At 39.5% G+C, this 24927-nt stretch overlaps 1 protein-coding gene across 1 annotated transcript in view; it reads right to left on the reverse strand.

Annotated features, from left to right (window-relative positions):
- Window positions 1-5202, reverse strand: part of Eps8 (EGFR pathway substrate 8, signaling adaptor) — a 169479-nt gene extending 164277 nt beyond the window's left edge. The window contains exon 1 of the mRNA XM_003470436.5: window positions 5063-5202. The gene's annotated coding sequence lies outside the window, so the exon portion shown is untranslated. The remainder of the gene's footprint in view (window positions 1-5062) is intronic.
- Window positions 5203-24927: the final 19725 nt, after the last annotated feature.

Raw genomic sequence — 24927 nt, forward strand, 5'->3', positions numbered from 1 at the left:
ATGATACATCCATTCAGTGTGATACTGTTATGCAACAGAAAGAAATAAACTCTCAAACCCCAAAAGACGTGGGTGACCCTTAAATACATACTGCTGAGGAAAGAGGCCAGTCTGGCAAGTTGCATGCTTTTAACCGTATGACCTCTGGAGAAGAGAAAACTAAAGAGACAAAACTCACTGGTTATCAGGGCGTGAGGGTAAAGAGGATTCTAGGTAGAACACAGGAGATTTTAACATCTTCAGATAGCTGGGTATGGCAGCACACACCCGTAATCTCAGAACTCAGGAGGCTAAGACAGGAGGACTTCAAGGCCAGCCTGCGCTACATGGTGAATTCAGGACCAGCCTGGATACATAGCTGGATCCTGTCTCAAAAGATAAAACAGAAACATGTGCAATAATCTCACTAAAAGAAGATAGGAAGAAATAGTTCTTAGATAACTAACTTTGGAAAGCAGCCGAGATTCTGAAATTAAAAGCAAAAAGAACTGCATGTAAGTACTGCACTCAAGTTCATAAAATTGTTTTCCATGAAACTCCAATATTGCTCTACTCATGTAATAGAAACAAGTAAGTAAGCAAATGCATGAGGGATTGTGAAAGCCCGATTTTGTTTGACTACTGAAGTGAGTTTACAGATAAACAGGAGACTGGATGATGTATATGGTACTGGATTACAGTTAGAGACATCGGTATGAACTCATGAGTTTAATGTGGATACACACAGCTACACAGAAATATGTAAACACATGAGGAATGATAAAAGTATATGGTGAATGTTTAAATTTATGAAAAATATTACAGCAAAAGACACATTGCTATTAATCCCAAGTGCTCCTCCTTGCTTTCAACACACTTACTCCATTATTCTTGCCACTTTCTGAAGCAGTCTTCTCTTTCATAAGTGTCTTTACCAACTGTGATCAAAAACACAGACTATGGTGACCACTGCTACTGAGAGCCATCCAACAGAAAGGCAGTACATAAAACACTGCAATGTGCCCTCATCCACCCTTTTCAGTGGATCTAACACTGCATGACTCCTGGCTCTTCCCCAAAATCAAAATGGCCATGAAAGATAAATGTTTTGAATCAACTCAGAACATCAAGGCAGTTACAATGACACAACTAAAAACCCAAAACAGTGCTTCCGGAATTGCTTCAGAAAGTGGTAAGAACAATGGAATAAGTGTGTTCAAAGCAAAGAGGAGTATTTGGGGATGATTATTGGCAATGTGTCTTTTACTGTAATAAGTTTTTGAAATTTAAATATTCACTATATTTTCTGATTACACCATGCATACAGAAATATGTACAGTTATACTCCTAGCCGAGGTCTGAATACACCCAGGCATCTCCTGCTTTTCAATGTAAGAGCCTGGAAGCAACACATATGCTTTAGTAGCAACAATACTCTTCACACCCAGATCTCGGTTTCTAAAACCATTTCCCAGCAAAAGGAGTCAAATTCCATGGAGAAACAGCTGATTCTAGGACTAGAACAGGATATATACAAGATGAGCCTGCAGCCTCTCAGCGTTCTAGATAATAAAGAAATGAAGAAAACAAAATCTCACTTGTGGTATATGTTACAAAGACACAGGAGCCAAGCTTACGAATATGATCCACAAAATAAAGACTGGATCAGAAACCAAAATATAAAAAATATATGTATTTCCATGAGTTCAGACCTACATAAATAAATGACTAAGTAAATAAGTGAATGAAAAGAGAAAAATTCCTACACAGAATTACAAAGAATGTATGTATATAGATACCCGACTTTTGTGGGAGATGGAGTGAGAGACCGTAATTCTCTACTCCTTCAGTATGAGTTGCATACAGTGGTGACTGTCAAGAGTACAAAGGGAGGAAATAAGGAACTTTTGAATGGCAACATTTAACAAACACCTGGACAGTGCGGGACACTTCTGTAACCCCAGCACTCAGAGGTTACAAGAGGCTGAAGCAGGAGGATTGCTTCAAGTTCAAGCCCAGCCTGGTTACACCATGAGTTCAAGGCTTGTTTGAACTACACAGGAAGACTCTGCCTCAAAAAACAAAAAAATAGAAAACCAACAAACCCACCTCAGCCAGGTAATCAAGATGACTATGAAGATGCATCCTTCTTTGTAAGTATCTTTACCAGGTACAACCCCAACATTATCATGTTCCTTTTATAAATGGTGAAAATTGTACTTTATCTCTGAAATCTCCTCCCCAAACCCATTTTCACAGCCTTATCACGAGAAAAAAAAAAAAAAAAACGCTAAATAAAGGAAGGGTGATCTGCATGACCAGGACTCCTCAAAACTCTCAATATTATTAAAAAGAAAGAACCCCTGAGAAACTGTCATGCCAAGAGCAGCCTAAGAGGTATGACAGCTAATGTAATGTTATCCTGACAGTAAGATCCTGAAACAGGAAAAAAAAAGATAATCACAACTAAGGAGGGGAAAAGGATGTAACCCAAAAACAGAGCACTGGCCAGCATACAAGTGGCCCTGGGTTCAACCCTAGCAACAATAAGGAAATACAAAATATGAATGGTAATTTACCAGCACCAATTCATTATTTGTAACGAATCCTAATATAAGATGTCAGTGAGAGAGAACAGTATAGGTCTACACGCAAAGTTACTATACTATTTCTGCACTTTCTCTGTAAATCTAAAACTGTTCTAAAAATTATAGTTTACTTTTTAAAATCCCATTTAGAGATGAATCTAGGAAACATTGAAGGCGTGTAGTGTAGCAATGAAGAACCACCCACTTTCTTGCATATGTTCAATTTAAAATGTTTGCAACTATTCCACTACAGAATTTTTCTTAAGAAAGTATTTTCAAACACTAACAGCTGCAAACAATTTCATGCAGTAATTCCCAGCAGGGATGTACTATAGCCAGAGTACATTAACTAAAGTTCCATTTCCTCCCTTACATACTTCTGCAGATGTCTGAAAGTTTATAACCTACTGTTAACTGATGTTGTTTTGTGTTGATAAAGAAAAAAATTACCATGCATGTTTAATAGGATTCAGAAAAGATAGCCTAAACTTTATAAACATCACCCTTCTGCTACACTACTCATCCAATAAAACTTGAAGCAAGCAGAAAGAAAACTTGTTTAAAAAGTGTTGTTTTTCTTTTCAGGAGTCCATGTTTTCTTATTCAAAACTAGTTTGAACTGCTGCAGAGTTAAAACAGGTAAATGAAGAAAAGAGACTCAGGAAAAAATGAAAAGCAGTGGGGGAATGGATGTGTAATTCTGCTAACAGAAAGAAAGGACTAAGATTTGAAATATACAGAATGTATATTTCACACACTAAAAGCAGGAAACTGCAAGCCCTCATCACAGTGAAGGGCTAATGTCTTACAAGTAATCTGCAAAGATAAGAACTCTACAGCAGGAAAAAGGGAGGAAAAAAACCAAAAGGAATCTTTATCTTTAATCACCAAGTGTTCAAAATTAAAGAGGATTCTGGATAGGGAACAAAAGAAACATTGCTCTAAATATCATTTCATTTAAAGTATTGCTTGCCATTTATAATAGTCTAAAAACTACTGTATGATAACACTTAGTGACATTGGGAAGTGATAAAAATTACAAACCAAAAGCACCAAATATTGTAAAATGTAGCTATCTCAGAACAGAATTAAAGGCGTATTCCTTTCTTTTTTCCTGTTGTGAAGTGAATGACTTGTGGAATTTTACCAAGTATTAATCTGTGTATTTTGCACTAAAGGCATTCTAGGAACATATCTGTGATACATTCTATTCTACCCTTCATGTGGCAAGTTTATAAAGTGTGTAAACCCACGACCAAAACTCTTCTACACCAGCAACTTAAAAATTATCGTGATTAATCCAGAAATCTCCAGTCCCAAAGAGCACATCTATACCAGGTGACAGAGGATGACATTGGCTGTAATTTCAATAAACTCACTACCACATTATCTAGTTTTCCAAACCCCAAGGAGCTGTGGAATGGTAGTCTTTCAATGGAAATGAATTAGAAGCAACACATCATGCATTTACTTTGAGGCTGTTCTTGTTTAGCGTAAGAAATTCCAATTCTTCTAGCTCCCAAAAAATGACAAGCCAGAAGTCAAACTATTCACAACCCTGAAACCAAGTTTTATCTGAACGCATTCCTAAAATACTAGCTATTTTACCTATCCCTCTTATTAACAGAAGGAAAAAGGGAACCTCTTAGAAGAAAAAGCAGTAATACATTCCACTGGAACCTATTTGGGAAGGGAGGAGTCCCATTCCTAACGCGTGGCTGCTGTAGATGTCTACGGGTTTCATTAGCCCACCGTGCTCTGCGCCCCTCCAGCAGCACAGGGGGTGCTACAGGGAAAGGAGGGTCTGTCGGGAAACCCGGCGCGAGGACAATCGAGACGACAACGATCCTGCACACACAGGTAGTCCTCGGACGCAAAGTAAAGAGCGAGAGCCTCGGAGACAGAGGGGGGTCTTCGTGGGCGGGAAACCCACTCCGCGCGCGTGAACTGCCCACGACCAGGGGAAAGCCATCTTCCCCAAAGTAAAATGGTGTAAGCCGAGCGGGGCGAGCTGAGAAAGCAAAGTCAACAACCGTTAAGAGCTGACACCTACACCCCAAGAGCGAGCTCCCTCAACGTGATGGGTGACGGGACGAGAGGACTCTGTCCGGCCGGTCACTTAGAAACCACAACCTCCAACTTGGGGTGGGGCCGGACAGGGGCCCTGCAAGCCCCGAGTCCAGGGCAACACAAGGGGCGAGGGGAGCGCCCGGTGCGCGGCCGCCCCTCGGGGCAGACGGCGCAGGTGGCCGCGCGGACGCCCCGGGGCCGGGAGTCTCGGGACCCCGCCATCCGACCTGCCCGGCGCTCGGGGACGGCGGGGGACGCGGCCCGGGCGGCAGCGCCGCGCACACCTGGCCGCCGACACCAGTTGCAGGCAGTCGAGGGGGAAAGGCAGGCGCCTGGCACGGCTCCGACCGCGGCACACAAAGGCGGGTCTGCAGACCCGAGGGTCCCCGCCCCGCGCCCCGCGCCCCGCGCCCGCCAGCTCTTACCTCGGGTCCCGGGGGGCGCAGGGGAGGCGGCCGGGGGAGGACCCCACCTGGACCGCGCCCTCCGGATCCCGGCCGAGCCGCAAGCCGCCTCTGAGCCCGACTGCTGGGAAGAAGGGCTCTTCCGAGCGAGCCCCGTGCCCGCCTGCTCGCCTGCCCGCCGGCCTGCCTCGCGCCCCGGCGACACCGCCGCGCTCTCCGCTGCCGCGAAGTCTGGAGCAGCCGCCCGCTGCCTGCCACCGCCGGCTGCGCGCCGCGCATGCCCAGAGCGGCCGCCACGAGCCAGCGGCAGAGCGCGCGCCGGGCGGGAGGGGACTCCGCGCTCCGGGTCTTGCGAGCAACCGCGCTCCGGAGTTCTGGTCGACCCCGGGCTGCGCGCAAAGGGGCTGGCGGGGGCGGAAGGCCCGCGGGAGGAAAGGAAAGGAGGCGGGGCGTCGCGCTGAGTTATCAAAGCCAAGATCAAAGTCGCACAGTGGTGCCCAGCCGCCGACAGGTTTCCAGAAGTGCCCGAGCAGGACCGACTAGCAGCCCGGAGACGCGAGGAGAGCTGAGGGGCGGCTCGCCCTGGACAAGGTGTGCGCCCCGGGCCACACAGCCCAGGGCCCGGCTACTCAAGCCCGGGCTGCACCGAGGAGCCTCCACCTTTGTCTCCCTTCTCTGGCTCTCTGACCTAGTTTCCTCTACTGAGCGCTTGCCTCTTTCCATTTGACACCTCCACCCAGGCTGTATTTCTGCTACCCGAGGGCCACCTTGGGTCCCTACATCTCCAAACTCAGGGTCTCTGGCTCAGGTCAGCGAGCCCGGACCCGCCCCACAGGGCTCCCTAGGATCCCACTTTTGTGGTTCTTGCCAAAAGCCTGGTGTAGCTTGTAGTAGTGGGTGGCTGTTTGATTAGTGTTTTTGTTTGTTGTGGTGGCGGTGGTTGTGTTTTCTTTTTTCCAGTTTTGTCTATGGTACCTAAACCAACTCTCCTAATGTTCACCTCCTCCCTAAGTAGCTCAGGGAGCCACAAATGAGAAGTCTATGCACTCCTGAACATTGTCATTGCTTGCTGTTGCAATATCTCATTTGTCACACCGTTTGCCGTCCAAACCAAATGACTTCTACAAGTCAACGAAACAGTGTAAGTTAAACCTGGTTAAAATACTGGCCCTACTTGCTTTGTAAGGCAGGTAAAGCAGAGTCCTGGGGAACTGGGATATTAGCACAAGGCAGAGGGGGAACGTGTGGTAATCCATCCTAGTTTAGATGCAGTCTCTCTTTCGTAGTTCAGATCACCATGCACTTGAACATTTCCTTTGTTAGCAATCATTTGTTTTTATCAATAGTATGTATAACTATAACTATTTTGTACATTCATTTATGCCAGAAGCTAAACGATTTACATACATTATTACCAACCCATAAAATGAAATGGGCCTTATTAAGCCAATTAGCACATTTTCTTAATTTAGCACATTAAGAAAATGAAGCTTAGAGTTTCCTTCTTTCTGGCAAAGCCAGTTCTAATGTGTAAATTAAAATCTAGATCTGTTTTAATCCAAAACCTGCATCATTTGATTTATGAGTGCAAATCAACGTCTGTTAACTTGTATCGCAGTCCTGATTCTGTCTTTAGGATTTACACAAAATTAATCATATTTCTTAGAGATATTGTAAGCCTTGAAATAGAAGAACCAAACTATAAAGTAACTACCAGAAGATCTAATTACTTCAATGTTTTTCGTTTCATTGTCTCTCAGATAACATAGTGTGCACTAGTAACCACTCTTTAACTTCTTTGATTTTTCACTCTTCCCCCTAATTTATGGGCTTAGAACAGATTGCAAGGTTCAAATACAATGGACAGAAAACTAAATCTGAGATCATCAGTGGCCCTTTGATCTAAACAACTCATAGTCGAGCATCCTAAACCTGCATTAAATTCTTCTTTTAGCAAGCATACTACCTAGAGTCAAATACCCAAGTCTATTTCCCATGGACTAAACATATTGTAGTGGGTTAACACTTGTAGCACCCAACTGAACTGCAAGTAGTGTGGTGCTGGGATGGAAGACCCACCTGAGGATTATCATGAACAGCATAAAAAGAGAAGGGGGAGCGCTATGGAGATTTAGCTCAGCTACATAAGCGCTTTTCTTGCAAGCGCGCAGTCGTGAGTTCGATCCTGGTACCAAAAAAAAAAAGACAATAGAGAACTGGGGCAAAGTTAGTGTGCTGTTGATTCTTCTGGAGAAGCTTGTCACACTGGCTTTCCTAATATGAGCTTGGCTGTTATCATGGGAGGAGCTCAGGTCCTTGCCATTGCTGGAGATGGCTGTGGTTCTTTTGTGGGGAGCTCTGATCTTTGTTTTGGGTGTCATTTCCTGGCTGTAGTGCAGATCCCTCAGCCTACTGGCACAGATCCTTCCTTCATCCCACTGTTGCAAACTTTCTAGTTTCCAAACTTGACCTTTAGGCCTTCCCAGTGCAGGTGCTTTATATAAAACTGCATGAGACATTATCGTGGGCTCCAGGCCTCCAGCTGTACTAGTGGAGGACATTGCCATGGGCTCTAGATCTTCAGATGGACTTGTAGGACATTGCCGTGGGATCCAGGTCCTTAGCTGTATTCTTTGGGTCTCTAATGTGTGGACAGATCTCTTGTACTCTTTTGCATTTGACTCTTTGGATGAATATTATAAAATAACCCCATAAATTATGTGTCCTGTGTTAATTCCTTTCCCTTGTAAACACTGATTACAACACATATCTTTCACCTTACATAGTTTATACTTCTGTGATTCTGTATGTTTAAACCTTATTTTTCCTTTATTCGATTTCATCTTTGTTTTAGGATGTAACTTTAGATAAAGAAATATCAAGAGTTATTTTGAACTTATCTGTATATTTAATAAATGCATTTCCCTTTGTCTTCATTTAAACCTAGGTTTAAGTACTTTGAATACTTAAACTGTTACAATTTGATTGGTACTTTTGCTGAGTCAATGTCAAACTTACCCACTTAGTCACCATATACAAGTGTTTTTCTGGTTTGAAAATCTTATTTGTTAATGTTAGCTTGCAGGAAAAAACAATGTAATACAGAATTAACATAGATACATACATTAAGTAAATAGGGTATCCAAAATGCAGATCAAAACTTGAAGTCATTGGTAGAAAATGAATGGATCTTGAGATCACAATGCTAAGTGAAATATGTCAGTCACAGAAAGTGAAATAACTTGTGGTTTCTCTAATATAAACGATCTAAAGTAATTTAAAGAACAAAATAAAAGAACCATGTTAAAGATAGACTTTGTAGAAATAGGAAAGAGACATAAGGGAGGAAGGGGAGGAGAATAAAAATGATCAAGATGTGATCTGTACATGTGTTAGGCCCTGATAAAAATTATATTAATGAGGATCAAAATCACAATAAATTTCAAAATAGAGAGCAAAACAGGATCAGATCAGATCAAACTATACCTGAGTGTAAAAACTACATACAAAAATTGTACTAGATACTTTAAGGTAAATGGAAAAATGTTGAATGTTCTTACCACAAAGAAAAGATGAACCAGGTAACAGGTATGCTAAACACTCTGATTTGATTATCACATAATGTATACATTATCAGAATATCAATTCTACCCTGTAAATAATAAAAACAAAAATTTTTCAGCATTAAAATGGATGACAAGATATTTTTAATGTGAATAAATAATGGCAGAATTTTGTCTGGGGACCTCTGATGGTTAATCTTGATCGTCAAATTGATCATAGAAACACCTAGGAAATTTTCCTAGAAATTTTCCTAGAAACACCTAGGAAAAATTAGTAGAGTCCACTTCCAGGTGTGCCTGGGGGTATTGCCAGAGACAACTAGATCACAAGGACTCTCACCTCACCAGAGGATTAATCCATGATTATAATTTGATGGGATTATTGGGAGGTGATGGAAAGCAGGTGGCTCCTGGTTGGAGGGAATAGATCACCATGCATGTTCGTGGGGACTGTATCTGGTCCCCATCTTCCTGCTGTCTGACTCTTCCCTTGCTCGGTGCTTCCCAGCTGCAAGGTGACCTCCTATGTCCCACCACAGCGTTCCTCCCCCATGTTCTGCCTCACGTCGGGCCCGCAGGACGGGAATCGGCCAGCTGTAGCCTGAAACATCAGAAATTACGAGCCAAAGTAAATATTTCATCCTATAAGTTGTTTTTCTTGGGAATTCATTCACAGCAACAAAAAGCTAACATGGCAGTTTAGAAACTTCCTCACATTCTGATGTGTTCTTCAAATAGTGCTCTCTATACACACCCCTAGTCAGATGTTTGAATGTCATCTAAAGACTGCTGTGTATATCTCTGCAAATGTGTAGTCTTAAAGTATATTTGTAGGTAAATCGGGAAAAAGTAAGCTGTAGTTTAGCATATTGTTATAGTGATGATCCCATCTAAGTCTTCTAAGGATAACTTGGTAGACAAGTAATTTCTCTGGGACTACCACCGTTATTATGTCTCATTTGAAAGATCAAGCCAAATTACTTGGATTATTATACATGCTTTCACTTTTGAAAGTGCTTGGACTTGCTTCTTACTTTCTAATTGCTGTTTGTATTTCTTGTTTGGTATGGTTCTTTACATTCACTTAAGTAAACAGAGTCAGTTTTAGTTAACTTTCAAATGCTTTGAAACTAAACAAAATGTTTTAAGTTATTATATAAATACACACGTGAAAATTGTGAAGGAACTTACAAGGAATTTTATTAGTCAAAAATAAATAAATGAGCCAGGCATGATGGGGCACACATGTGATCCCAGAACTCCAGAGAGGCATGCAGGAGGATCACGAGTTTGAGGATAAGGTTGGTTATAGTGAGTTTAAGTCCAGCCTGAACTACACAGTGAGACCCTACCCCTTTCCTGAAAAAAAGTAAAATTAATCATCATCATTATCAGCAAAATAAACAAAGATGATTAGGTTTATGAGGTAAAAATACCCTAATTAACCTACTGTTAAAAGAAATTTAAAAATGAAATCATACATAAAAGACTGACTAAAACAACTAGGCATACATGAAAAGGAAACTGTCAGAACTTCTGGAAAGGAAAATGTAACTGTTAAATTTGGAAACTTTATGAATTAGAGTACATTAATATAGAAAAAATAATGTAAGTTATGTGTGAAGAAACAGTTAAGTGTGCAACACAAGTGAAGGGTCATGAAAGATGAAGAAATATGGAAGATAGAATATTACATCCCAAAAGGAGGCTTTAGAAAGAGAAAAGCAGAGGCAAGAGCTCAGTGAAAATGGCTGATAATATTCCAAGATTCATGTAAAATAGCAGCCTACAAAAACAGAAAAGCTGACATAAATGTGGACACAGTAGGGCACCTGAAAAGAAAAACAGACCAAGGATAGAACATATGCATATATCAAGTAAGACAAAACAAACCAATATGTTCCATGGTGAAACCACTAAATGAGAAGAAAAAGCTACCTGAAAAGCATCAAGGAAGGAAGAAGTAATTGGATACAGCAGCACACGCTGGTAACCCTATAAGAACTTGGGGAGTCCGAAGCAGGAGGATCACATGTTCAGTCTAGGCAAGTTAGCGACTTAGCAAGACTCTGGCTCAAAATTTAAAAACAAAAAACAATTCAGACAGCTGACTGTAGCTCAGTGCAAAGGCCCTTGGGTTTAAATTCCAGTAATGATACAATCACACCCACATACACACACACAGGAAAGTAAAATACCCTACAAGAAAAAGCAAGTAGATTAAAAAATTCTCAGTATAATAGTGACAGCCAAAAACAATGGAAATGTCTTTAAAATGCTGAGTAAACACTGAAATACCATCTTACTCCAGAGAAATATGGCTATCATCAAGAAATAAAAAAATAAAATGCTGTTATTTGAAGCTTGGGAGTAGGAGGGAGAAACCCTTCCAGTTATTGGTGGGAATATAAACCAATAAAAATCACTATGTAAATCAGTATGAAGAGTCCTCAAAAAACATACTAGAAATTCCCTTGACCCAGCTTTTCCCCTTCCAGAAATCTCCCAAAGATGTCAGAGTCATTATATCATAGCAATACATGCATATTAAAGTTTATAGGAATGCAATTTATAATAGCTAAATCTTAGAAATGGCCTGTATCCTCATCAACAGGTGAATGCTAAAGAAAATGTGATATTATATACAGTGGAGTAATATGCTGTCGTAAAGAAAGATTCACATTCGTGGGTAAATGGATGCACCTTGAGACCACAGTGTTAAATGAAATAAATCAGACGCACAAGTCTAAATATCACATGGTTTCTTTTATATGAGAAACACAAAAATGTAACTAAAAAGCAAAATAAAAGGTAATGGGAAATAGGGAAGTCTTTTTCAAATGAGGAGGACAAGAGATAGAGGGCAGAAAAGAAGAAAAGAGGACTTGGAAAAAAAGAGCAGAAGAAAAAAATAGAAATAGAGTTTTACAAATGGGAAGGGACCCAAAATTGGAAGGAGCAAAGAGGAAAAGTAGATGAAAAAGAATTGGCAAATACCGCATACATGAACCAACTCCCCGTGATAAACGTGTACTGTAAACATGTGTACTGTAAATATATACTAGTATAAATAAATTTTTAAAATGCTGAGTGAAAATAACGGCTAAGATATAATTTTGTATCCAGAAAAATTACATTTCCAGAACAAAAATGGGATTAAGACCCATTAGATTAGTGAATCTGTCCTTTTCACAATATTGACTAGATAACTTCTGAATCAGGAAGTGGCCAGAGGAAGGAAGTAAGCTAACGGGAAACAGTAGGATGCAGAGAAATATGGCGAGCAAACAAATTGATAAATATTTGGGTTAATCTAAAAAAATCTAGTTTGTATAAAATAATATGAAATTGTGAAGTTAGAAAATGGTAGAATTGAAATACCAGACAATAATACATAAATCAAAAAGGAGAGGGTCCAGTTAAACTGCTGTGAGGTTCCGATATGAGGAGGCTAAAGTATTAATTTTAAATGTTCATAAACAAAGTATTTACTAGACTTTAAGAGAAACTTCTCATGAGGTATTCATACTATCTAAGTGCTTTCTTTGTATGAATTAACTCATTTAAGTCCTCACAGCAGTCTTATGACTCAATCTCCATTTCTATCTTTTTCTTTTCCTTTATTTTTTTTTTTTTTTTGGTACCAAGAATCTAATTGAGGATCTTGTGTTTCCCAGGCAGGTGCTGTGCCATGGAGCTTTATCCCCAGGCAAAATTCGCCATTGCATGGTAAACACACACACACACACACACACAGTACATAAGCCATGGAGCTACTGAAATACATATTCAAACAACTTGGCTCCAAAGAACATTATTTTGACCATTACCCTCTACAGTATCTTAAAGACTAAAAGAATAGAAATAGGACATAGAAGTTCCAAACCATAAAATGGAGAGAAAGAAAATAAAAAATGAATAAACAAACATTAACAGATGTAGCTCAGTGGTAGACGAGATTCTTGGTGTGCGTGAGTAGCTTTGATTCCCCAGCACCAAAAATTAAAATAATAAAATAATGCAAAAAAAAGTTAGTTCTCTGTATCGTGCAAAAACAAAGGTAATAAAGGTAGAAAAGAAGAAACAAAGACCAAATAGAGACAGAAGGGAAAACATTCAAATATGTACACAATCAAATAAACACATTATTTACCAAGAAAAGGATATGGGAAACCTAAGATAACAATGAAAAGAGGTTTGGAATACCTATACACATTGTACTCAATGGGTTAAAAAGTTTTAAAATAATGCATTCTTGTTGGTAGAATCACCACAATGTGATAAAACCTAGGAGGAACAATTGATAAATCCACCACTACGGTGAAAAGTTTCAACACCCACTTAACTACTAAGTTATTGATGGTTTATTTCCTCTTTCTCTCTCTCTGTCCATATATATATATATGTATATGTATATGTATATATATATATGTATATGTATGTGTGCATGTATCTGTAAATGTGTATAGCATATAACAATTAGAAAATACATACTCTTATCAAACTTATGAGAAATATTTACACAACTAGCACACCTTAATACATTTCAAAATATTTATATTACATGAACAATTTTTTTTTCTGTAAGAGGCCAGATAGTAAATATCTGATCCTTTCAGATCTGTAAAATCATTTGATTCTGCCACTGTGTAGTTCAAAAATAGCCATAGACAGTACATAAGCAAATGACCATCATTGTATTCCAATAAAACTTTATTTAGACATGTAAATTTTAATTTCAGATACTTCCTGTATGCCTCAAAGCATCATACTTTTGCATTTTATAACCATGTAAGATGTGCCAACCATTCTTAGCCTGCCAGCGGTAGAAAAACACAGAGTTTTTCACTTACCACTAATTTATACTCTTCTCAGTCTAGAAGATAATAGAAACCAGTAAGACTACTTTTTTAAGATTTAAGTTCAAAATTAACTTAAGATTTCAATCAGAGAATGTTTCTAATGATTAAATAAGAGGGATTTTTAAAAATTTTTATTTAAAGAAATACTTAACAAAACATAAAATGTGTAGAAATAATACATACGTTCAGAGAAAAAATAAACAGTAAGAAATCACTAGTTAATGTTGACATACTGTCCTTTTACAAGTAGTTGTTCAAGATACAAAAGTAGAACATATAAAGTAGGAATTCAAACAGCGAGACTGCAACCAGTTCTGTTCAACTATCCAACAAAAACTTAGTAATATGGTTGTCAATCCTATACACTTAAACATACATGCAGTTATCCATATCTTCATTTATGTTGGGATTAAACAAACTAAAGCAGGCTAAAGTCATTCTGAGCAAAGAATAATTATTGCTAGATTTGACATCATGGCACTCCAGGATCAGCATAGGGTACTGTAGTGTCTTGTTTTTTTTGTTTTTTTTTTTAATTTAAAGAAAGACTAAACAAAACAGAAAATGGGTAGAAATAATACATACTTTCAAAGAAAAAAACTAAACAGTAAGAAATCACTAGTTGATGATTAGATTGTTCTCTTACAAATAGTTATTCAGGATACCAAAGTGGAGCATATAAAGTGGGAATTCAAACAGCAAGACTGCAACCAGTTCTGTTCAACTATCCAACAAAAACTTAGAAATATGGTTATCAATCCTATACACTAAAACATACATGCAGTTATCCATATCTTCAATTATGTTGAGATTGAACAAAGCCAAGCAGGCTAATATCACTCTGAACAAAGAATAATACTATTGCTGTGTTTCATATTATGACACTCCAGGATCAGCACTGGGTACTTTAGTGTCTCTTTTTCTTCAAAGTGTCTGTTCATTTCATCACATGTCATAAGATCAGTTCTCATAAATTGTTTATACATTCTACACATGCATGAATCTTAACATTTCTATCTTTTCTATATTAGAGAGAGAGACAAAACAAAACATATTCCTATAAATACATAAAATGAAAAAGACATATAAGACCATTGTATAGAGTCCTACCATAGTTCCTGTGTTGTCTCTTGTTATCTTCAATAGAATTGGCTATATCATCAGACATAGTATAATTGAATATATCAGTACATAACAGTATTAATAAAAAGAACATCGTATATAGTATAATACTTCAAAAGCAGGCAGTTATCAAACCGGAAAGTGTATTGTAGAGTCTTGTCATCTTCAGTGTAGTTGCCTGTACTCTCAGACTTGATACTATCAATCATATCAGTTTTGAATAAAGTCTGTGGATACCAAACAGTTAATCAAACAAACCAGATTTAACTAAGATCAGTCATGATAAAACAGTATAAGTCATACAGGGCTCTAGATTAAGAAAATAGGAAATTAAAGATGATTACTAGGCTACATCTTGATGTTTTTGGGATAGCTGTCTGTGCCCTCAAATCTAATGCAGGTAGACAAACTGGGACAGAATAAAATCTATCTAAGCAGAGTAGCGCGAGTAACGTGGGTTTTAAATCCTGATACACTATTAACAATGTCTTCTACCATCTTTTTTAAGACTCTCCCTCCCCTTTCACTTCCCCAGGGTACACTGTGCATTTTTTGGTCTGACCAAGACCCTTGGTTTTAAATGGGGGGGGGGGCAATCTGCTATTTACCTAAGTGTTTCCGAACCCTCTCTCTCCTGGACTTGATCCCTAATTGTATTCCTTTACCTATTAAAGCCTGTCTTTCCACCCTATCCACAAATACTGGTCTAGTTGCTCCTATTACTCTCTGGTTCTCTGTCACATAGAGCATTGTTTTCTCATATTTGATTTTCAGTCCATGTACTCTTTGTCATTTTAGTTGTATTTCCTACAAATAGCATCTCAGTGGACCCTACTTCCTGATCTACTCCACATGTGGTTCTTTTTTTTTATTTAGTGTATCAAGGCCATCTGTATTAGAGATTATAACCCACCTTCTCTGCCTCGTTTCGGTTATGCTCTTTTCTTGCCATCAGTTGTCTTCTTGTCTTCTTCATTCTGTTTGCTGCTCCAGGCACTGAGGCCTCTCTGCCACTGTTCCTGGAATCCCAGTACTTTTCTCTCTCTCTTTCTAGAATTCCCTGCAGTATTCTCTGTACAGTTGGACTGGTGGTCATGAATTTCCCAAGTTCCTCTTTGTCTTGGAAGCATCTTATTTCTCCATTAATTTCTAGAGACAGATTTTCAGGGTATATCAATCTGGGCCGGAGGTTATTTTCTTTCAGGGCTTGGAATATTTCGCTCCAGGCTCTTCTTGACTTGATACTTTGTGTCGAGAAGTCTACCGTTATTCTAATGGGCCTTCCTTTATAGGGTATCTGTTTCTTGTCTCTAACAGTTTTTAATATTCTGTTCTTATATTGAATTTCTGGGATCTTGATTATTATATGCCTGGATGTGGCTCTGTTTTGGTTGTAGGTGGCTGGAGTTCTATATGCCTCATAGATCTACATATCATTTCCTTTTCCTATGTTTGGGAAGTTTTCCTTAATTATTTCTGTGAATAGCCTTTGTAGTTCCATTGTTTGTACCCCTGCTTCTTCATTCACATTCTTTATTCTCATTATAGATCCTCTTGTCATCCTCTAGCCTTTGTATTGTTACTGCTTGTTTCCTTGTTATTTTTAAAAAATTTTCCCTGTCATAATTCCACATTGCAAAACTGTCCTCCAGTTTGGATAATCTATCCTTAGTTTCTTTTAAGCAGATTTGCCATCTTTCCATAGAGGTTTTTTGGGGTTTTTTTGTCTTTTTCCTTTTTATTGGTACTGGGGATTGAACTCATGATTACCTACTTCCAAGGCAGGCGCTTATGCTGCTGAGCTAAATCCCCAGCCCCTCCATAGAGTTTTTAATTTCCTGGTCATCTCTTTCAATCTGCTTCATGTATTCTACATTTTCTTTATATTCTTCATCATATGGTTCTCTCCTTTGTTTGAGTTCCTCTATTCTTCCATCTGTGTCTTCTTGAGGGGTGCTTAGCATCTCTTTTATTAATCTTCTTATATATTGCTTTACTTGGCTACATATTTCCCTTTTGAACTCATCTATGAGGTCCCAAAGATATCTTTTTATGTTCACTGGTGCCATGTCTGATAGTGCATGTTTGCTATTCTCATTCTCCTTTGTATTTACCTGTTCTGGGTCAGTGTTCTCAGGGTTGGGATCTGGGGACTTTTTCTTGTTGCTTCCTCTTCCCATTTTATTTGTTTCTTCCAGGAGGCCCCAGTTTCTTTCTTTTTGGTTACAATTCTTCTGAAGCGTGGTGGCTAGATGATCCTTTCTACTGCCATGTGCTAGTGAGTTGCAGACAGGGACAGGGTATGCTTCCCCCTCCCCTCTGGATCAGTCAAGCTGCTGTGGCCTACACTGTATTACTTTGCACCACCTACCCTCCGGGTCAGTCAAACTTCTGAGGCTTCCTTGTGTTAGTGTGGTTAGTGTATGGTGCCGCCATAGGGAATTGATTTCGGATAACCTATTGGGTGTCAGCCAGGTCACATGACCCAGGCCTAGCTCACTCCATCAATTCCGTTCGGGAAGGGAACAACAGACTGAAGTCACTGCTGCCCCTTGTACTTGCCAGTCCTGCCTGGTCCCAAAATGTCATCTACCGGAGCCCCCCTTTCTGTGAAATGGCTCCACTCCCATCACTCACCACAGGTCAATGCGGCTCCCCACCAGCTCAGCTCTCCATTCACCTGGCCAACCCAACCTCAGTGTAACTGCACCTCCAATGAGTCGAAGCAGTGGGACCTCAGACAGCTCGGCAAGTCACTCATGGGGCAGGAGCACTGAATCTTTAGCTGTTCTAATAATAGCACTGGGACTGTATGTTTGATTGGTTTTCCTCATCTTAATTTCTTCTTGGGATGAGAGAATTCATCTCCCTGTGTTCGGGGCTCCCCACAATATATTGTGTTGAATTCTAAATTGACTATCTCAGCGAGCCTCTGTAGTCAGATGTTATCTATCCACCATCATTGCTCTACCTTCAAATAAGAGGGATTTAAAAGGACTTCCAAGTAACTCATGGATCACAGAAAAAAATCAATGAGAATTTACAAGTACTTAGAACTGTAAGAGACACATTTTAGTATGTTCAGAAAATGAAATATTCTATAACAGTAAACACAAAGAAGCAAATCCTCTGCTGAGTTGCATAGATTACTCTTAGAAAGACCATAAACCTGTGTAAAGAATTAACAAAGAATGTATATAACAAGGTGCCATTTTTACAAAACCTAGGTAAGTAAAAACTAAATCATATATTAAGACCATGCCCATTTGCTAATTACTTGTTCATAAACAAAAGAATGATTATCATAAAATTTAGTTCACTAAATTTTATTATTTTAGTAGTTACTATCATAAAATTATGTTCACTTCTGAGAGCAAGAGGGAGAGGAAATGCAGAAACTAATATGGACAAAGTGCAACAGAGGGCAGGATATGACAGTACACACCTGGAGCCCTCTAGGAAACTGAGGCAGGAGGATGCCAATTTCAAGCCCAGCCTAGGCAACTTAATGACATAGAAAGACTCTATCTTAAAAAAGGGGAGGGCTAGGAATATAGCTCAATGCAAAGGCCCTGCTTTCAGTCTCCAGCACCAAAAAATAAATAGTGAAATAGCATTGTAAGGTGGGTCAGAATTGTTTACCTTAATTATTATCCTTGTAGCTGCAGGAAGAAAACACTGTGGCATTACATTCATCACTGTCTTAGTGACTTTCCTTGTTGCTGAGACAAAAAGCCCAACACTCCCAAGTTAAGAGAGGAAAGATTTATTTAACTCACAGTTTGTAGTGGGTTCAGTCCACTTGGGTCTAAGACAGAGTGGCACATGGCGGAGGGGCAACAGTTCATGGCAGCAGAAGACAGCAAAAGCATTGGAAAAGAGAGAGTCATTTATGTTGTATGCAGGTTACCCACCAGTGCAGTGTACCACTCACACCCTTAATTCCAGAATTGGACCACGAGTTACTCATAAATTCTTGGTTCAGCCGCAGCCAAAAAACCTCTATGACCACATAAGGCTATGAGGGGACATCTAGACACAAACTGTAACAATCACGGAGTATTTTAACACAGTAACACAGCCTCTGTTAGACAAAATCTGAATGAGATGAAGAGTGAATGGCAAAGGACAAGGTGACTGTTGCTGGAACTTGTGGTAAAGTGATCCAGTCGGGCTCTCTTACCTTTCTGAACTTGGGTCAGCAGAATGCTTCTTTGTCTATTATAAGAAAACAGATAAAGCCCTGCTTTCTTAGCAGGACCACAGATAATCTGTTTCTAATTTTAAACATGAACACGTATTTAAATCTTCATGCTTCTGTATAATTGAGGAAAAATGTAATTTTTGATTGAAAGCTACTGCTTGTATACTCATAATATCTGAAGTTTTTAAAGTATAAAAAAGGCATCATTTGTTTTATTTTTTTGGAGATAATAGTGCTACTTATTCCATAAAACTGCAAAGTTGCTATTCAAAAGCATTATTTGTCCCATAATTCACAGATTTTTCCAAAAAATGTTTAGATCATATTTGTATCTAACCAAGAAAGCAGATGAGAATCAAAATGAAATAATAACAGTAACCATAGATAGAAGAAAAACCTCAAAAATTTTACATCTTGCAGCCATAAAATAGAATTTTGATTCATAACTGAAAAAAATGTCAGCATGACCTTACTAACCAGATGTACAGGAAAACATATAGTTACAAAGTAGCAAAAAAAAAAAGAAAGAAAAAAATAGACAAGTGCCACATTCTATGTGGCATAAATTAGTTTATGTCAAAAAGAATAACTAGAGGGGCTGGGGATTTAGCTCAGCAGCATAAGCGCCTGCCTTGTGCCTAAATTCAATCCCCAGTACCGACAAAAAAAAAAAAAAAAAAAAAAAAAAAACACTACAGAAACAAAAGCCAACATTTTAACAGCATTTTTATGAGTGGGTAACAGTACAAATTAGGATTTTATTTCACTATTTGAGTTGTTATTTTTCGATAATATTGGGTAGTTGAATTGTGAACTATGAGTTCACAATATTTGGTAGGAAAGAAAATTTAACAGAAATATTTTACTATTCATTGTGAATTTTGTATGTTTCTGAATTCTTTACTGCTAGATCTCAGCCAGATTTTTTCCAGTTTTCAAACTTGATATCCAAAGCTGTGTTTTCTATATCTTTAAGTTTGCTGAGCTAGAGTAGCCCTTATCCTATTGAAGAATTCCCCTTGGGTAACACTTATTTATATTGCACACACAGGCTCTGTTTCCTTTCCTTGGCACCCAAACTTTCTTCATTGACAAGAAAATCCTCAGGGAGAAGAAAATAAAACAAAAGAAAGCACCCACTGCAACTTTGAAAGGTTTTAAAATGCAAATTCACATCTGTGAATAGCTACCTCACTCAGATTTTTTTTTTTTTCATAATCGAGGAAACCTCAAAAACTTTAGAGATGATTTTCCTGACCACAGTGCAAAAACCACAAATTTTAGCAGGGCAAAAGCAGTATATCTGGCCGGGGATATATCTCAGCAGCAGCGTAAGTGCCTGCCTGGCAAGTGCAAGTTCCTGAGTTGGATTCTCGGTACCAAATAAATAAATGAGAAAATAAGCAATGCATACCTATAATCCCAGCACTCAGGAAGCTGAGGAATTAGGGTCGCTGTAAATTCAAGGCCAACTTGGGCTACAAAATGAGTTAAGGGCAACATGAACTACTGTAGGGTGAAATCCTGTCTCAAAAAAAAACAAAAACAAAAACAAAAAACAAAGCCCTGACCTTTTGTTTGTTTGTTTGTTTGTTTGTTTGGGTGTACTAGAGAATGGCCATAGGGCCTTTGCACTGAGCTGCATTTTTTGTTTTATCTTAAATCTTGAGACAGTGTCTCAACAGATTGCTAAACTGTTTACGTTGAGTTTAAAATTGTGATCCTTAAGTCAGGCTCCTGCCCTCTGAGTGCTCCAGCACTCTGGAAAGTAGGGGCAGGAAGATCTCAACTTAAGCCCAGCCTGGAAAAATCAGTAACTTGGCAAAACCCTGTCTCAAAAGATGAAAAGGGCTGACGATGCAGGTCAGTTTGAAAGGCCCTGGGTTTGGGGCTGGGGATTTAGCTCAGCGGCATAAGCGCCTGCCTTGTAAGCAGGCAGTCATGAGTTCGATCCCTGGTACCGATAAAAACGAAAAAGACAAAAAAAAAAAAAAAAAAAGAAAGGCCCTGGGTTTACCACTGTTACTGCAGAGGCTCTCTTACGGTTTAGGTCTAAAGTGTCTTCCGGAATTCTCAGGTGTGTGGGAAGTGATTGATCGTGGGGGGCTCTGTGCTCCTCAGTGGATGAGCCCTTTGATGAGTTCATAGCCAAATGTGCTGTTAGGGGATGGTGCTGGCTAGAGGGGAGTCACTGAAGGTGTGACCTCGAGGGGTATATTGCTGTCCCCATCTCCTGCCTCTTTACTCTGCTCCTTGGCTGCTGTAGATTGAGCATCTTTTCCTCTCTCATGTCCCTGTGCTATCCTGTTTATGCCTTAGAGCCAGCTGACCATGAATGGAAACCGGGACCCCAAATAAATCTTTTCTTCCTTAAATTGTGAATATCTGGTGGTTTGTCCCATTGATAAGGCAAGTGGCTAAGATAGAATTTTGGTGTGGACAGTGGAGTTGTTGCTATGATCATACCTGACTGTGTGGTTTAGAACCCATTAGAACTGGGTTGTGGGAGGATTTTGGAGACGCCTGCTGTCAAAGAAGCAGTAAGATGCTACAAATGGAGTTGAAGGGAAATTCTCATCAGGACTTTGAAGACCAGAATGCAGATAGAAATGCAGACAGTAAAGGGCAAGCTCCTTTAGTTAGGAATAAGGGTTCTGTCCATTTACAGTTGAACTAGAGGCCACGGGGGTTATGTGCTGGTGGAATATTTGTCTGCACTTTTTCCAAGGCCTGAGAATTTGCAGGAGACTGAGATTAAGGGCAGTGGACTAATTAATCTGGTAAAGGAAATTTCAAGGCAACTCAGCATTCAGACTGTGGCATGAATACTGTTGACTATTATTAATGAGATCTACAATGTAAATCAGGGAGAGAAAAATCAAATGTGAAAACTTTGCAGTTTCACCAGAAAGGAAGCACCTGAGAGTTGGGGCAAATGCAGAGCATACTGGTTAAAAATATTCACATTTTTAAAGGCACAGTAGTTTGCATTGGGGCAATAGAAAATATGCATTGAAGGAATCTCAGAAATCAGAAAGATCCCATCCTTCCTAAGCTAAAATTTTCAAAACTATAATACTTTCATTTGAGAAAAGAGGCCCTCACCTCTCTGCTTGGGCCACCTAGAAAAATGATGCCCTTGGATTCCACTCACCATGTTCAGTCAGCTAGTCACTCAGAGGCCACTACAGCCATGATACAAGGGGACCTGGCTACTGCTGGAACTGGTAACAAACCTTGATTTCACATATGTCATGCTGGTTTTATAGGCATAAAAAAATGCAAGAGTTAAAGCTTCTACTCAGATTTCAGAAGAGCTAGGAGGCCAGGAATAAGGGTTTGAGAATCAAGCAAAAAGTACAGCAGAGTCCTCAGGAATTTGGAGATTCTAGGAATGTAAACTGTCTGCTAAGGAGCTGCAGGCAGGAAGTGGAGCCACTGCTAAGGAGAAGCCATGAAGTCTACCACCAAAAATAGGTGTGGGGCACAGCCATGTGAGACCTGTAAATTCACACAGCTACAAAATTTAATGTTTGCCCTGCTGGGTTTTGGTCTTGGTTTGATCTCATTCCTTTCTATCTCTCTATTCTATGTTGGAATAGGTATATTTACTCTGTGTCATTGTATGTTAAAAATATTTAACTTTCTTTTGCTTTATTTTCACTGGGGCCAACAACTAAGAGTTTGCTATGAATCTGAGAGGAGAATATGGATTGGACTTTTCAGCAGTGCAAGAACTATTAAGACTTTGGCAACTCTTAGTGATGTATTAAACACATTTTGCATAACAAGATGGACACAAATCTCTTGAGGGGCTGAGGCAGAATGTTATGCTTTAGATCTAAAATGTTCACAAAAATCTTCGTGAGTGTAAAGGTGATTTGATCATACAGTTGCTATACTCATCAGTGGATTTATCAAATGATGAGGTCATAGTTAACTGTACTGTTAGAAGGAGCCTGGTTGGAAATGGGACCCTGGAGATGGGGCCTGGAAGGGCATTCCCTTACCCTTGTCTCCTCCTTTGTTGCCCTATTTCCTGCCTGTACTATACAGAGTGCTTTTACCTCTGCCTTGCCTCTCTGCCATCCTGTTTCTGTCTTGAAGCCAGTTAACCATGAACTAAAACCAAGAGCCAGAATCAACCTCTTCTCCTTTAAGTTGTAGGGCTTGGATGCTCTGTCTTGGCAAGGAAAGTGACTAAGACACATTTGCAGGCCCCTAATGAATGTTTCAAGATGCAAAACTTTCAAAGTATTTTCTATGCTTTCTCATCTTATGAATCATAGCATTTCTTATGTTTTTAACCAGCCTCTTAGGAGTATTCATGACTGTCCTGGATAGGTATACAAAACTCTCATCCAAAATGCTTGCAACCAGATGTTTTTAGTTTTGTAAAGGCACTGTAGTCCTTAGATGATGTATTCATTGGATGGGGAAAAGGGTTTGTAATGAACACATTATTTCTGCAGGAAAATAGTTTCGTGCAGATTAGAATGAAGCTCATAAGCAGCTCATATCAGTTCGGATCGGTTGTTGCTGACAAACAAGGGCAAACCAAATGGAATTTGAGAGCAAACAAACAAAACAATAACTTTAAAAAATAAATCTTTTGATTTGACATTGCAGCTAAGACACGGTATAGCTGGGTAATGGAGTAAAAAGGGGAATCTGATTTGTGTGCCCGGGACATAGCAGAACACAACTGCTACTGCCCTGAGGATTTAACATCTCTCTTGAAATTTTACTGTTTTCTTTGTTCAGTAGGATCCTTTCATTTGTTTATTGCTATGGCCTCCTCTATCACCTTTCTTGTCCTGATAATTTATTTCTTGAAATCTTCTGTGACTTTAAAATGAGGTAATAAGGTTATTAGAATTGCATGTGGAACTAGAATACATAGACCAAAGTTATGATGAGATATATAAACCTTGCTCATATTTGTGATGACACTTATTTTAATGATTGTAGCAGTTTGGTTTGTTTGCTTTGGTAACTCTTAGTGATGAATTAAACACGTTTTGCATAATGATATGGACATGAGTCTTTGGGGGCTGGGACAGAATGTTCTCACCTTTCACAAGTTTTGAGATTGTTAGCTTTTAAAAAATAACTAATTTCCTTCCCTAAGAAAAAAAGAGAATTTACCATCTCATTTTAGTAATTGTCTCCAACTCTCAAGGAAAGATATCTTGTGAAATCATTTCCTTTAATACACACATATATGAGATTTTAGACTAGAAAAAAATAATCTAACATCTAAAAACGATTCACTCACACAAAAATAGTGATAATAATGAATATTATTTATAAAACTTCAAAAATACAGCCTCAGGCTGGAATTTGTAAACAATCAAGGTCAGTGGCCAGTATTTTTCTTCTCTGTTAAACTTGCAAGCCCTTCCATATTCTGCCCTCACACTTTGCATTTAATCCTCATTTATTAGTACTCCCACCGTGAGCCACCCCACAGCTCTGATTAGTAGAGCTCTTTAATAGCATTGCCCACACAGACCACATTTACAATGCAACACCTAAGAAATCTGGGGAGAAATAAAGGGTCACAGCCAGAAATCAACACAGGAGTGTCCATGATTCATGGCTCCAGGAGAGGAGTAACCAGCACTGGTAAATCATCACTATTGAGTGCTGAGAGAGCAACGTGGTAAAAGACAAAGTATAGAAAATTAGTGAGGGCTGCAAGAAGCAGAAACCCAGCCAGGTGACTCAAGCATTTTCTTATTCATCTTAAGGGCCTCTGACTCACCCATTTAGCCAAGGTCTGGGCATCTGCCAAGCACAGGGATAGAGCCTGGGGACACTAAAGAGAAAACAAGAGGATCCCCTACCTTGAGGGCTTGCAGTGTAGCGATTAGATATAAACAATACAAACAGACACCATGTTGTAACCCTGCAGCATAACATCAGTGCTCTCCCCCCGGCCCCCACCAAGGCTGAGAAGCGAGTGCCCACGTGCAGTGTACAAATCAGGAGTGGCCTCCCAGAGAATCGCTCAGCTGCCTTGTGCTGAGTCCTTCCAGCCGCCATGCTGTTCCTTGAGCACACTGGCACGCTTCCACCAAGCACCCAACACTCACTGCTTCCTTGTCTGGAACACCCTTCACCTGCTGCGGA

The sequence above is a fragment of the Cavia porcellus genome, unplaced genomic scaffold, assembly GCF_034190915.1.
Source record: "Cavia porcellus strain 051 isolate PalLab524CR breed Dunkin Hartley unplaced genomic scaffold, mCavPor4.1 scaffold_27, whole genome shotgun sequence".
In the NCBI taxonomy this organism is placed as follows: Eukaryota; Metazoa; Chordata; class Mammalia; order Rodentia; family Caviidae; genus Cavia; species Cavia porcellus.